The sequence below is a fragment of the Dasypus novemcinctus genome, chromosome 22, assembly GCF_030445035.2.
Source record: "Dasypus novemcinctus isolate mDasNov1 chromosome 22, mDasNov1.1.hap2, whole genome shotgun sequence".
In the NCBI taxonomy this organism is placed as follows: Eukaryota; Metazoa; Chordata; class Mammalia; order Cingulata; family Dasypodidae; genus Dasypus; species Dasypus novemcinctus.
In genome coordinates, this window is record NC_080694.1 from 59,063,582 (window position 1) to 59,075,689 (window position 12,108).

Genomic DNA, 12,108 nt, shown 5'->3' on the forward strand with positions numbered 1-12,108 from the left:
GGCGCGCACAGCCCTCGGTGCACGTGAAAGACTCTGACCCACGACCCACCAGGGCGGTGTCGAGAAGCTGCGCCTGGAGGCAGAGCCCAGCGCCGACAAGTGGGCAGGCCGCCCGCCAGGTCCCCTGACCCCGACTCGGGGTCAGCACCATCTAGAAAGAGAAACAAACGGTCAAGCAGCTCCCCCGAGGAGTTCTCACGCTGCGGAAATAAAGATAACACCTTCCCGGTGGAAGGCGCGGGGAAAGGACCGGCAGGAACAATTTATCTCTTGGGCTAGGGTAGAGCAAAGGCCAAAGGAGGAAATGACCAGTTTTACCAAAAAACGGAACTAGAAATCATCTACGATTGCATCTTTTTTTAAAGATTTATTTTACTTATTTCGCTCCCCCAATCCCCGTTCTTTGCGCTCGCTGTCTGCTCTCGGTTGTATGCTCCTCCTCTTCTTTTCAGGAGGTACCAGAACCCAACCGAGACCTCCCCTGTGGGAGGCAGCCACGTCCTCTTCCCTTCAATTGTATCTTAAAAGTGAGTAGCAAATTAATTTGGCAGAGAGTGATTGAGGTTATCCTTATATGTATCTCCCCGGAGCCCCAACCCCCACGGCTCTCTCCTCTTTTTGCTTGTTGTCTGCTCATTGTTTTTTCTTTAGGAGGCACCAGGAACCGAACCTGGGATCTCCCATGTAGGAACTACATCCCTCCCTGTGTATTAATATTTGATTTTAATCATGAGATAACCATAGCACAGGCAAACAGTAACAGGATACCGGCAAGTCACCTGGCAGGGAGCAACGTTCCCAGGTAAGAAATGTCATTGATATCATTATTGTTATCACGTTGGAATACGTGGTAGTAATAACAAACACTGGTTTAGCCTTGATTATATGTCAGGCACAGTGCTGAGGGGTTCAGTTATCAAATTTTAATTTTTTTCATTTAATTCTAAATATCATCTTATGAAATAGCTGTAATTATCACCACTTTACAAATGAGAAAATTGGGACTTATAAGTGGCCTTACAATATGCTTTGCAGACTGAGTCTAACTCATGTCCTTTAAAGCACACATATATACACATAGCAGAAATGAGATATGAGAGGAAATTTACACAAATTCGAGTTGTACAAAAGTGAGCAAGAGCAGACTGTTGCTTCTCATAGATAGTGAATAATACTTGTAGACAGTTTCCAATGGAAGATACTAGATGTGGACAACAGTGCCTCCCTGGACTCCGTTTCCAAGGCCCTGAAAGAGCTGCAGGATAACGATAACAATTAATAAAAAGTATCTATTGCATTGGTCTCATACCCTTTCCAGCAGAACCATTTTTACATTAAAAAAAAAAAAAGTCAAACTGACTAGAAACTCATGAACATCTACACTTTGTCGCTGTTACACCCACTGGTTATAAATGTAATATTAATAGAATTCCAGGGCATGACTTTTTGGCTAATGTATTATAGCATATTTCTGCAACCTAATTGTAAACTCCTTGTAGAAAGATAAATTTGAAAATGACATGAGATCATGTGTACAAAGGGTTTAACATGGTTTCTGGCGCATAGAATTAACCTCTACCTCTATTACATCTATTACTATTATTATTTAAAGAAACCTATTTGTGATTAAGCCTGGTGACTGAAAGCGTGTCATACTCTGCTCCTTCTCCAAATCCCACCAAAATGACAGGAAAGGGATTGACAGAGAAGGCATAACTCCCAAAGACAAGGAGAATGGTAGAAGAAACAAAGGGTCATGAGAGATGTGAACCAAATTTTTGAAGCTGGAGAACAAGTGGATAAGTGCCCAGTACCCGGTCAGACCAGAGAAAGCTGAGTCCTGCAGGTGCAGAGGGAAAAGCTAATAAGACACAAATGAATTTCCTGCTCAGAACATTACAAAGATGTAGGTCTTTGAGACACCACGGGCCTCTGAGATCAGGGATATGGGTGGGACTAAAAACAGAAGATTCATTAGAAACCTGTGTAAAGAGTATTTTTTTATTACAGACCCCACGCACACAGTTTTCCCTATTATTAACACTTTGCAGTAGTGTGGTAACTTTTTTACAATTGATGAAAGAATACTATTTTAACTGCACTATTAACTATACTCCATATCATAATTACATTCAATGTAAATGGTCTTAATGTACCAATTACAGGACAGAGATTGACAGAGTGAATAAAAAGCATGGCCCAGCTACATACTGTCTACAGGAAACTCACTTCACTCTAGTACATAAGTAAATTGAGAAAAAAAATGATGGATAAAACTATACCATACAGACCTCAATCAAACAAAAGCAAAGGTGCCTATCAGACAAAAAAAAAAAAAAAAAGACTGCCAAGGACAGTTATTACATAATGATAAAAGGATCAATCTACCAAGAAAACCTAGCAATCCTAAATACATATGCACAAAATGAAAGAGCTGCAAAATTTATGAAACAAATCTTAAAGAAGAAATAGACAAAACCACAGTTCCCTCTATCAACAATTGAAACAACTAGATAAAAAAATCTAATAGGATAGATAACATTTTAACAAGGTCACCAACTAAATAGGATCTAATTGCCATCTAATGCTACATCCAACAACAGTGGAATATACATTCTTTCAGACAACCATGGACATTAATCAAGACAGATCATATCCTGGGCCATAAAACCAACTTCATCAAATTTAAAAGAACTGAAATCATTTAGCATGTTTTCTCTGACCACAGTGGGATCAAATTAGAAATCAATGACAGAAAGATAATAGTAAAATCTTCAAACATTTGGAAACTAAACAGCACAATTCTAAATAAACCATGGGTCACTGTATATAATTCTTTTTTATACTTTGGATTTAATTTGCAAATATCTTCTTGGGGATTTTTCATCTCTATTCATAAGGGATATTGATCTGTAGTTTACTTTTTTGATGCTATGTCTGATTTTGATATAAAGGTGGGAATGATCTCTCCTATTTTATGCAAGATATTGTATGAATTGGCATTAATTCTTCATTAAATGTTATATATTAAACATGGTATTAAATATAGCATACTATATATTAAATATAACATTTAGTGTTATTTTTGCATCAACCATCTCTACTGGGGCCTGGAAACTTCCATTTTTGGAAGCTTCAAATTATAAATTCAGTTTCTTCAATGACTATACAATGATGCAAAAGATCTATTTCATCTTGGTTGCCTTTTGGTAGTTTGTGTGTTTTGAGGCATTTATCTATTTCTTCTAAGTTGAATTTATTAGCATACATTGTTTATAGTATCCCTTTATTATCCTTTTAATGGCTATAGGATCTGTAGTGTCAGCTTCTGTTTCAGTCTTGATATTGGTGATTTGTGTCTTTCTCTTTTTTTCTTTGTCAGTTTTATCTTTGTTTATCAATGTTATTACATTAAAGAAACAACATTTTGTTTCACTGATTTTCTCTATTGTTTTTCTATTTTCAATTTCATTATTGCTCTTATTGTTAATGTTTCTTTCCTTCTTGCTTTGCATCTATTTGGTTCTTTTTATAGTTTCTTGAGGTAAGGACTTAGATGATTGAATTGGAGACTTTGCTTTTTTCTAGTTTAAGCATTTAGAGCTATAAGTTTCCCTCATAGCACTGTGTTAGCTGCATCCCACATCTTTGGATAGGTTGATTTTTATTTCATTCAGTTAAATGTATCCTTGTTGTTCTTGTTATTTTTAATTTCCTTTGGGAATTCCTCTTTGAGTAATGGGCAATTTAGAAATGTATTTCCAAATGTTTACAGAGTTTCCTGTTTGTTGTATTTCTTTCATTGATTTCTAGTTTGATTCTATTACAGTCAGACAACATTCTCTATTATTTCAATTCTTTTAAATTTATTGCATCTTGCTTTATGACAGAGGAAAGCATCTATCTTAGTGAATGTTCCATGGGCCTTGAAATTTTAAAAATGTGTATTATGCTACTGTTGGTGGAATGTCCTATGTATGTTGATTTAATCAGATTCTGTTGGTTCATTGCACTTTTCAGATCTTCTGTATCCTTGCTGATTTTCTGTCTAGTAATTCTATCAGTAGCTCAGAGAGAGTTATTGAGGTCCTCATCTATAATTGTGGGTTTGTTTAGACCTCCTTTCAGCTCTATTGGATTGTGCTTTATATTTTGAGACACTGTTGTCAAGTGTACATATCTAGAATCATTATGCCTTTCTACTGAAATGATCCTTTTATCATTGTGAAATAACCCTCACCATTATTGGCAAATTTTGCTCTAAAATCTATATTATATGATATTAATATATCCCTTCCTGCTTTTGTTTGCTCAAGGTTTACATGGTATAACTTCTGCTATCCTTTTACCTTCGACCTACCAATGTCCTTGAATATATAGTAAGTTTCTTACAAACAGCATATAGTTGGGTTAATTCCCTGTCCATATCTGTTTTTAATTCACGTATTTAGACAACTTATACTTAAGACAATGACTGATGTTATGGTTTGAGTCTGTCATTTATCTGATTGTTTCATCTGTTCCTTCTTTTTCGCCTTTCTATAGGTTAATTTGAACAGTTTTTAGAATTCCATTGTGATTTATTTATAGCATTTTTCAATGTATTGCTTTGTATCATTTTCTTAGCAGTTGTTCTGCGTATTACAATATACATATATGACATCACAATCTACTAGGATCAACATTTTATCACTTTGATTGATGTATGATTCCTTTATTTTCTCAATTTTAAAATACCATTGTCTTTAAGATATCAGATTGTTCAATGGTAAAAACAGCATGGTACTGGCATAAAGATAGACATATTGATCAGGGAAATAGAATTGAGAATCCAGAAATAAACCCTCACCTTTATGGTCAACTGGATTTTGAAAAACCTACCAAGTTCATGTTAATGGGACAGAACAGTCTCTTCAACAAATGGTGCTGGGGCAACTGGCTACATATAACCAAAAGAATGACAGAGGACTGCTATCTCACCCCCTATACAAGAATCAACTCAAAATGGATCAAAGACCTAAATATAAAAGCCAGAACCATAAAACTACTAAAAAAAATGTAGGGAACCATCTTCAAGGCCTCGTTGTAGGTGGTCGTTTCTTGGGCCTTACACCCAAAGCACGTGAAATAAAAGAAAAAGTAGATAAATTGGACCTTTTCAAAATTAAACAGTTTTGGACATCACAGGACTCTGTCAAAGGGTGAAAAGGCAGCCAGCTCAATGGGAGAATATATTTGGAAATTACATGTCCGATAAGGGTTTAATATCCAGAATATATAAAGAGATGTGACAAACAATAAAAAGACAAATGGCCCAATTAAAAAATGGGCAAATCCTGGCAGACATCAGCAGACATCTTGTTCCAACATGTGGCAACAGACTTTGATGAGGGAAGGAACATGCTTTATGGCCTTATGAGTGTAAGCTTCTATCCCAAATAAATACCCTTTATAAAAACCAACATATTTCTGGTATTTTGCATCAGCACCCCTTTGGCTGACTAATACAACTTTCTTTCTGTATTGTTCATTGTTGGTATATTGATATACAGATAATTTTTGCACATTACTCTTGAAACTTGCAACTTTGCTAAATTATTTATTAGCTCTGGCAGTTTGATATTATTTATGAATTCCAGAAAGAGATAATATGTGAACTGTTTTTCTGGGTGTGATACCCTTTCATTGTATTACATTCAAAGGTTTTATATTTACTTGATTTAATCACGTCAAACCCATTTCATGGTTTTTGCTGTAGAAGCCTGGAAACTAAAACAATGCTTATCTTTTTTAATTAAAAAAAAAAAAGTTGTGCCATTTCCTTTTTCCCTCCATGGATCCCAAGGAGAAATCCAACATCATTCAAATGGGTGTTCCCCTATAGGTAAATGTGTCATTTCTTTCTGGTCGCTTTCAACATTTTTCTTTGTCTTTAGCTTGCAGCAGTTTAATTATGAAGTGTTTTGGCCTGGATTATCTTCGCGTTTATTTTATTTGAGGTTTACTCAGCTTCTTGACTCCCTAGGTTTATATCTTTCACCAAATTTGGGAATTTTTCAGATATTATTTCTTCAAATACTCTTTATGGTTCCATTCTTTTTCCTTGCTTTCTTGGTCTCTGATAATACAAATGTTATATCATGTGCTTTGAGTGTCTCAAAGTGGCAAAAATGAACATACTCATTAACAGAGCCAAAAATATAGCTTTTCTCTAGAATATAAAAATAAGGAACAAGAGCATATTAAAGTATGATTAGAGATCAATGTTTCAGTGTCTATCCTTAGAAATTATCTAGATATCTAATGATTATTAAGTTACTTAAATACCTCTTCTGAATATCTGTGGTAGAAGCAGATGCGCCTTTCTTTTGCAAAATTATTACAGTTCTGAGTTGTCACCACCAATCCTATTTTACCATCAACCTTATTGATTTTAATCTACCTTTTCTCAGAATATGAGGTCTTTTAGGATTGTATATGTGATGTTATAGCAATATCAACTGTACATCTCTATGCTCGATACTCTGCCAACCATTAGAATTATCAAGAAGAGGAAAAAATGACCCTAGGTCATTGGAGAATCTAGGGGGATCTAAATGTATAAATATGTGAGTCCCTGCAACACATTTCCTAATGTTGAGTAGAAAGCCATTAAATCTTCCTACATGCGTTCAAGTTGGCTTTAAAGAGGATCCAGTCTACTCTTGTTCATTCATTCATTCACTCATTCATTCAATTCATAAGCAATAGTGCTTGTGATGTTTAAGCATCTATGTCAACTTGGCTAGGTTATGGTGACCAGTTAGTTCTTTGATCAAGCAAGCACTGGCCTGATTGTTACTGTAAGGGAATTTCACAGATTCAAATCACCAGTCAGTTAATTGCATATATGACTGATTATATCATAATCAACAAAGGAGATTGCCTTCAGCAATGAGAGAAGTCTCATCCAATCATATGAAGATCTTAAATGGAGAACTGATGATTTCAAAGTTGGAAAGAATTTCTATCTCTACTTCATCTTACTAGCTTCACCTGGGGAATATATCAAAACCTTCATCAAACTTCCCAACTTGTGGTCTGCCCTACGGAATTCAGATTTGCCAATTATGTGATAAGTGATTATATAAGCAAATTACTATAAATTTCATATTTACGTACATACATAAACATATTGTTTTAGTTTCACACAGGTTACTGAAAGCAGATACCATGAAATGGATTGGCTTAGCCATGGCAATTTTTCAGGTTGCAGTTTTGAAGCTGAGAAAAATGTCCAATTCAAGGCATCATCAAGTTGACCCATTCTTCCTCAAGATTGCCTGGTGGCAGTCCTTGACTCCTCTGACACATGGCAAGACACCGGGCAGCATCTGTTAGGCCCTCCCTTCTCTCCTGTGTTTAGTTGCTTTCAGCTTCTTGCTTCTGTGCCTTTCTTTCTGACTGAATCTCCTTCTCTTACAAAGGATTCCAGGAAAAGGATTAAGACCCACCCTGGCCATGCCTTAACTGAAGCAACCTCATCAAAAGGCAGATATGCAAGCCGAGGCCCAAGGATGGGGCAAGCAAGCACCAGGCCACAGGCTCTAGGAGAAACCATGGCCTTTCTGATGCCTTGATTTGGGACTTCAGGCCTCTAAAACCATGAGCCAATAAATTCTTTTTGTTCAAGCCAGACCCACTGTGTGGTATTTGTCATAAAAGCTCTGACAAACCAAGACATAAACACATGGAAAGAGTATTTTATATATATATATGATCATACACACACACACATGCTGATTATTCAAGTCTATCTCTCCAGCTAGAAAGTAAGCTCGAGGGTCAGCCCCAGGTCTGGTTTTTCATCACTATTCCTCTAACATTCAGCAGGTTGGTTCACGTGGCCTTTGATTTGCAGACAGACAAGGAAGTTCAAGATGGAGAGCACAGCTACAGTAAAGGCACAGTCATGAGAAATCATGGACTGTGTTTATTAGATGTTAAGCTCTATATAAGGAAGAGAAAGATATATAGTCTGGTATTAATGGTAGTATTTAGTAGGGGACCAACTTTCTAATAACTATGCTTAACCTAGCAGGGATATGTCAAATAGATTGGAAACGACTAGAGTCTGGAGCCAGTGAGCTCGAACAGTGGGATCATAAGGTGAACAAGGAAGGTGAATGTTTCCAGAAGCAGGGAATGGCTGTATGAGCTGACTGCAGCTGAAAGGTCAAGAGGGGACCACTAGATTTGTCACCTCAGACACTACTGGTGGCCTGGACAGCTAATGTAACTTACACACTATAGTTAACAATATAGTTATATTTTTATTGCAAAAGCAAATGAAGTACTATATCAATGCTAATGGTCAAAAAAATATATATATGGGGTTTAGTTTTATGAGATATGAGCAAGCATTTTTTTCTTCTTTTTCTTCATTAACAAAAGAGATCGTGATCATGTTATTTAACCAATTTGTGTTGATCTGCATAGCTTTCTAAACACTGGAGGAACAACTGGGTTTGTTTTTAGGATTACATGTGATAAAAGTGGGCAGAATTTTTGGTAGTCATGCATTTTTAACTTACTAACCTGCCTTTTTGTTATTTTATTTCCTGATTTAGATATAAAATTTACTTAAAAATAAATAATAAAAACATGTACAAAATGAAAAGCATAAGAAAATGTTAAAAGACTGAAAAAGAAACAAATTCAAGTTCTATGTCGCTGACAAAGAGTTAATATCCTTAAACTATAAAGAACATATTTAACTAAGACAACCTCCCCTCCGAAGGAAAATGGGCAAAGGACATGAGCACGCAATTTATTAAGTAAGAAAGGCAAGGTGAAAATAATTTCAGAAAAAATAAACTTCAAAAGCCATCAAAAAAATCTTAAACAATGACACAATATTTGAAAAATATTTTTATTTGCTATTTTGCCAGTATTAGTAAGGATTTGGAAATTAAATCACTGCTGATGTTAAAGAAACACAAGCTTTCTGGGGGCCAATCTTTAGCTGAGGGTCTAGCAATTACAAGTCTAGAAGAGCAGACCAAGAAAATACTGCAATCATGCTTAGCTTAAATATTAATACAGACAATATGGGCCATGATTATAAGACTTTCAAACAAACGCTAAAAATTTAGAAATAACTCAAATGTTCTCCACAAATAATAGTACATCCATACACTGAGATAATGTACTGCAGATTTTTTAACTCTAGAGTCTTCATGACACGAACGAAAGAACATCACAGAATCGTATGTACAATATGATTCCGTTTACTGTTAAAAAAAAGTTTGCATGTACTTTATCTTAGCTAAACCTCTGAAAAACTGTAAGGAAATACATGGATATGTTTTTGAGTTTATCTGGATGGTGAGATTGCAGGGGCTATTAATTTCTTCTTTTTATCTGTCTAGTTTCAATTTTCCTCTCCCAAACAGAAGTTGAATTAGTAAATCGGTTGCTATAATAGCGATATGCACAGTCCTTTAACGCGGAAAAGTGACGTAGTTAGCAGAGGTCGCGGTTTTGCGGACATAGGTTTGGGCTGAATTGTCAGCAACATCTGAGATGACGTGAAAATGATATTCAGAAGCAAGAGAGTGGGAGGGAATGGAAGGTGACTGGTGAGATTTCAGCCTTGCTTTGCCCAGCCCATAGCGCTCCCCAGGTACTGGAAATTGTCTTGCTCAGATCTTCTGGAAGGCTTCTCAAAACACAGATTCGTAGACTCCACTCTTAGCGTCTGTAATTAAGTCTGGGACCGGGCCTGGGAATTTGCATTTCTAACAGATTCCCAGGTGAGGCTGGAGCTGGTCCAGGAACACAATTCGAGCACCCCTACCTTCCAGAATTCCACTCCCAGCCCCTTGCAGGTCTCTCGGGTTCCGTGGGTGTCAGAACCCGAGAAGGCGGCGTAGGCTGGCGCTGGGTCACCCGCCACCAGCAGCACTTTTTGAGAAAACTTAATCTGCACCTGGATGACTTGCCTCTGGCTGCTTCATCCGTGCGCCCCTTTCGTACCCGCCGAGGCGCCGGCTGAACTCGCCGGTTCCCGGAATCTTCAGGTCCCTCCCTCTTCCGGTCACTCACCCGCAGCGGACCGGAAGTTGCGCAGGGATTGCCTGTGGCGCCGTCATTTCCGGGACGCTCTGATTTGCTCCTCCCCTCTCCCTCCCCCTTTAAAATAAATGGGGAAAGACTAAAAGTTCCGCGCTCCTTCTGCCCGCGTTTCGAGACGTGTCCTGGGTTTCTGCAGGGACCAGGGTGAATTTAGGAGCTAGAAAGGGCCCGGCAGGGGCAGCTACAGCAGAAGACCCAGCCAGAATCGGAATCGGCGTTGGATTCTTGGGAAAGGGGCAGGCGGAGGAGGGGCCCCGCCTGGGCAGTGGTTTGGGGCGGATTAGGGAGGCGGTTCTGTTGGTGAAAAGTTTGCGACGAGTCCCGAAAGGAGGCGGAGCGGAAGGGCAGGGCAGGGGAGGGAGGGTTGCTGTCGCCCGGGGTCGGAGAAGGGGTAGGGGCAAGGGGCGGGCCGGAGGGGAGGGTACAGATTCACAGTTTTTTTGCGTACGTGAGTGAAAGGTTGGAAAGTGAGGCGGGGAATTCCTAATAAATCCAGGTGTCCTTAGAAATTCATCCTTTTTGCAAAGCAAGATTCTTTTAAAAGTAGAAAATAAACGTCTTCTGTTGAGACATATCTGTCCTCTCTTTGAGGATGCCATTGAAGGCAAAAAGTTCCACATCTCCGTGAGTTCACAGTTATTCATCTCTCTGAAATGAGTAAACACTCAACTTGTCCAAACTCCAATCTTCTCACTTACAAAATAGTGATGTTTTTCAAAAAATTCAGAAAACCTTAAATATGATTCTCATCTGCAAATTGTCTGATTGATCCTTGGTACAGAGCTGTCATTCTGCAAATTTTATTTCATGTTCATTTCTCCCCTTGAGTGATGAGTAAGACGGGCAATTTGAGGTTACAATTGAGAGGAAGGCAAGGATGCAAAGATAGAATCGTGGAGCTGGAAACCATTATATATGAGGCCAGCACTGCGCATAGGGGCAGTAAACTCCAAGCCAAGCAATATCAACACTTTTCAGTAGTAGAGAGATTGCTACTGAAGACTGTCGAACGGGAGAGCAGTTTTGTCGGTCAGAAGGAGAAACATCTAAAGAAATGTCAGCCCACGCCAATGCACGGGTTGGGGTCTTCCAGCAAAAGCACTACTCACCCAGGCTCTGAGGGAGAGCCCTTTTACTCACAGAGTCTGAGCAAGGACAGCTTCACTAGTGGGTGTCAGTTCCCCACAGCCAGCAGGTCTCAATCCATGACCAAAGCAGGGAGCACTTCAGTGCACAGCACCCTTCTCAAGTTTGTGTGCTGCGGCTCCCTCCCCACCAGGGATACATAAACCACCAGAGTGTGAGCTGGATGTGAAAACAGGCCCACCTGAATCAGAGGGTCTCCTGTGAATGTTGACATATGCTCAGGACAATGGGAGAACGAAGGTTCCGGCAGTCCTCTTATCTACTAGGGGACAGTTTTATCCCTCCAGGCCAACACACCTCTACCTGAGCACAGGATGTATTTGTGGGTCCCACAGAGAGGCGACAGGCTACCCTAGGACTGCCGGCTGCATAAGTTTGCTCAGACATGCATTTTAGAAAAGCTCACCTGGAACCAGTGTGTGTGATGAATTAGATGAGGGGTTACAAATCAGATGCCTACAGGTCCTAGACTGTGCAGGTAGCTCCCATTTCCGAATGCTAAAAGCACTTCTTGGGCCCACTCTGTGGAAAGGGAAGTCCAGGGCTGTTATCAGAGACAGTGTCCAGGTTCTTGGCTATGTCTCATAAAGGAATTTAACGATACACCATAGGTAGGCAAGGGAGTAAAAAGTTTATTAAGAAATTAGAAAAGAGTTACACACCGGAAACATGGGCGTGGGCCGTAGTACAGGGTGAGGTGTGCGCCCCCTCTCTAGGGGCTTCTGGTCTTATTGGCTATCATTGGAGTTAGGGTTTATGCCGATTGGAATATTTAAGACAAAGAGGGGGGAAATTCATTGGGTGGTTTGGTTTCTAAGGGTTTCTGTCGGGTGGTAATTGGCTTTT

The 12,108-nt window shown here is 38.9% G+C and overlaps 1 long non-coding RNA gene across 1 annotated transcript; it reads left to right on the forward strand.

Annotated features, from left to right (window-relative positions):
• Window positions 1–376: 376 nt before the first annotated feature.
• On the forward strand, window positions 377–7,719 carry LOC131275350 (uncharacterized). Its single transcript, XR_009182785.2, has 3 exons — window positions 377–527; window positions 652–802; window positions 7,467–7,719. It is a non-coding gene; the product is annotated as an uncharacterized lncRNA (long non-coding RNA).
• Window positions 7,720–12,108: the final 4,389 nt, after the last annotated feature.